The sequence below is a fragment of the Octodon degus genome, unplaced genomic scaffold, assembly GCF_000260255.1.
Source record: "Octodon degus isolate 3935 unplaced genomic scaffold, OctDeg1.0 scaffold00049, whole genome shotgun sequence".
Taxonomy (NCBI): Eukaryota; Metazoa; Chordata; class Mammalia; order Rodentia; family Octodontidae; genus Octodon; species Octodon degus.
Window position 1 is genome coordinate 2,820,367 of NW_004524625.1, and position 3,781 is coordinate 2,824,147.

The 3,781-nt window shown below is 34.0% G+C and overlaps 1 pseudogene; it reads right to left on the reverse strand.

Annotated features, from left to right (window-relative positions):
• Nucleotides 1-1,717, reverse strand: part of LOC101565490 — a 45,634-nt pseudogene extending 43,917 nt beyond the window's left edge.
• Between the last annotated feature and the right edge of the window lie 2,064 nt (nucleotides 1,718-3,781).

Here is a 3,781-nt window from a genome sequence, read left to right on the forward strand (position 1 = left end):
TTTTTTTTCTGTGATTATCTAGAGTCATCCCCCGATATATAGATCCTGCCCCTGTGGACTCAAAGTAAGATAAAAAAAATTTGAAAAAAAGTATTCATTCTGTACATACTTTTTTCATTGTTCCCTAAGCAGTATAACTACTATTTGCATTGTGTTAGGTATCAAAAGAACTGATAGTTCCAGTTCTATCATGTGGTTTACAACTCTAAAGAACAGGATGTAAATCAGTGGTTTTCTGAAAGTTGCACAAAAAAATAAGAAAAAGCAAAAAGATGGCATTATCCAAAGCATAAATAATCAAAAAGCAAATTAAAAGATAGATTATAGGAAATAGGAGAGATATTTTGCAAAATGAAAGAGGTCAAAGATGGAGGAAGGGAGAAGAAAAGGAGGTGAGGGGAAAGAAAATAATTCAGATGTATTGTGTACAAGTACCAACTCTCACAGACAGCAAACACGTACCAATAAAAATAATATTTTAACTAAAGAGAAAATAGAATTTGGAAATTAGCTGTGGTTATGGTTTTAAATTTGTTCTATATGTTGTTATCACTTTGTATGTTTTCATATATACAATTCATTTTATCTCATTTACACTTGAAAGAACTTAAAAAATAAACTGAAGAAGAGAACCTGAATTTGGATACAATTTAATGATTGTGATACCTTATTAAATAGTTTGCGTATAGAGTAACTGTCCAGAGAATATAAGTAAGTTTTTATGAGATAATATGTCAACTTAGCCTTGTATAGTTCTGGAAAAAAATCTCCACAAATTCTAAAAAATAAAATTATTACAGCGCTAGTTATCCAGCTTTAATCGGTAGTATCAGTAAATAGCAGAAAGGTAACAAATTTAATTGTCTATTTCCTTGCTAAATTTATATAGACACAAAATACAAAAATGAAAGTGGTTACTGCTAGGCAGACTATGACATGAATTGAAATTTTCAATTCTTTATATTTGCTTCAGAAATTAGGAAATTAATATTATGAACCATTTTTATCTTTCTAAATAACATTGCAATTAAAGTATCAAACTTTGTTTCCATTTTGAAAAATGGAATGAGAATGATGATTTCGTGTTTCTTGTCATTGTAGAACAATTCAGAGCAATAGAACACATGTATGTGTGCAATTCAGAGTTTCTTATGAAACATTTTTTCTGCAACAGAGTCTGCTGATGCGAGTATGAGAATGTTCCTAAGCACATATCATGTGCATATTGTTGCAGTAGATGCTAGAAATGTCTAGTTAAGGTGAAAACATCATACTCTAGATCTCAGATAAATCAAGACAAACGTTCATGTAAATGCATAGGATCACTTACAAAAATAAATGTAACCCAAAAATCTACATATGAAAAATTAACTAAAACAAAAATATTAAGCAAAATAAAAGCCATCCGATCTTGAGGTTCCAATCATAGCTGAAGCATTGAACATTTATTTTGCCTGAAAAGACAAAGCATAAGATTTTCAGCATTTGATTAGCAAGGCAGAAGATTAATAGTGCAAATTTAGGGGCATTAAGTAGGATATTTAAAGAAGTGGTGTGATATGACCAGTGACAACACAGTAAAGTCTGTCCTCCAACATGGATATGGCAGTAGGGCAACTTTTCCTTTAAGCCCACTCAATTTCAAATTTAGCAAACATATGACTCAAATACCTGGTGGTATTGCTCCAGGTTGTAGGACTGGAAAGTGGAAATCCATTTTGACAATTCCCTGGACTTTGTATACATATACATAAGTGAATATTTTTTAAATTTCACAACATTTTATAGTTAACTTTTAGTAAAAGTCAATGAAAAATGATTGTCAACACTTCATGTATTAGAATAACACTATATGCAATATAAAAATGATACATATGAAAGAAATAAAAAGAAGTTATGAAAATTCAGCTTTTATTGTTCTTTTTAGGTATTTGTGCAGTTTAATATGGCTAATTGTACTACCAATTTTTGCTGGTCTTTTGAAAGGAGCAGTTAATGCTTAAAGGTTTTTGTTCTTACTATCTTTTAAAAATTTTTCCTTTCCTTCCTTCTTTCCTTCTTTCTTTCTTTCTTTCTTTCTTTCTTTCTTTCTTTCTTTCTTTCTTTCTTTCTTTCTTTCTTTCTCTCTCTTTCATTCATTTGTTCATTCTTTTTTCTGAGTCAGGGTCTCACTATGCAGTTTAGGCTGGACTTGAGCTCACTTTGTAACCCAGGCTGGTCTCGAACTCACAACAATCTTCCTGCCTCAGCCTCCCAAGTGCTGAGATTAGAGGTGTGCACCACTGCACCTGATTTCAGTGGCCAGGTCGGTGTGGAGCCAGCACAGTATGTGGTACCAGGAATCATACCCCAATCCTTGCACTTGCCCAGAAGGTGCTTAGACTGCCACGCTATCTCCCCAGCCCTGTTTTGATTTTTCTTTAAGTCAATCTTGCATATTTATATCTGGAAACCTAAACAACTAATTCAAAGATAATATCATGCAATATAGCAACCACTGTTTTATTTCTATTCCATTGTTTAATAAAATTTTGTATGGTTTCTTTTTTTTATGTATTTAGTACACAGTCTACAGGATCTCACTACACAGATTAGACCCATGATGATACTCGTGTTTTTAGCCTTCCAAGTGCTGGGATAACAAACTTGCACCACCACACCAGTCTCAGTAGCCTTTTCAGCGTGCACTGGGGGGGTGAATCCAGCTTGGCACATGGTGGATCGAACTTGTTCCTTGTGCCTGCCTAAGCAGGCACTTTAATCTCCTGAGCTATCTGGCTGGCCCTTATATATTTCTTTTTTTATTCTTATCTTCTTAGTGTTATTCATAGGACAAGATGTAGATATGATATTCTGTCCAAATACTAAGTACAAATCATTCTTCTCACTGAATTAAGAGAAAGTAGCTGTATATCTATCCTAACTATTTTGCATATACAGATACAAAATGGTCATTCATTTGTATTCCCTTTTTTTGTTTAGTTTTGTTAGATATGGATATTCCATTGCCATTTAAATATTGTAGGTGTGTGAATTCAGCAAAATAATCCAATATAGTCCAGTAGTCCATAATAGCAGTGGCTTATCTGTAGGACTGGCAATGTCAGTTGACTTGAGCCTTTTGCAGTTCAGCATATTAATATGGCTTTACTTTTTATACCTCATTTTTATATTTTTCTGCTGGATGGTTAAAACCAAGATAAAGCAAGACCTATATAACAAGAAATGCATCTTTTGTATCTAATAAGGTCAGTCAAGTCCCATTAGGATTTATCCTGCTACCCTGTACCGCAATTTGTAGATCTTTTGTCAGTGCCAGCCATGTGGATGAGTCACGGCCATAGCTTGACCAATTTGCCCTCTGGGAAAGCCTGAGATAATGTTTTCTCTCCATGTAACTCTCCTTAGGCACACTCTACATCATCGATCACATCGCTCTATGGCCCAATAATCTCCTTGATCAGAAAATTTGGGACACAACTGAGTTACATGATGTTACACTATAAGCGCTCCTATTTCCTGAGTCTTCACTGAATTTGAAAGCTAGGGCCAAAATGTTGGGGGCCTTGCAGCCCTTATTTTTCTCTAATTTTTGGTCTGCAAACTTAGGTTGTTAACCCTCCAGAAGAGAAGTTCATTATTACCCTACAACATGTGCAGTTGAGCTTAACCTCACTATTGGTCTGAATATCAAACATCGGAAGCATAACATGGAACAGGTATTTTCCATCTAGCATTGATATGTGAAACTTTAACTCTCTACAGAATATAGAGAAAAAAA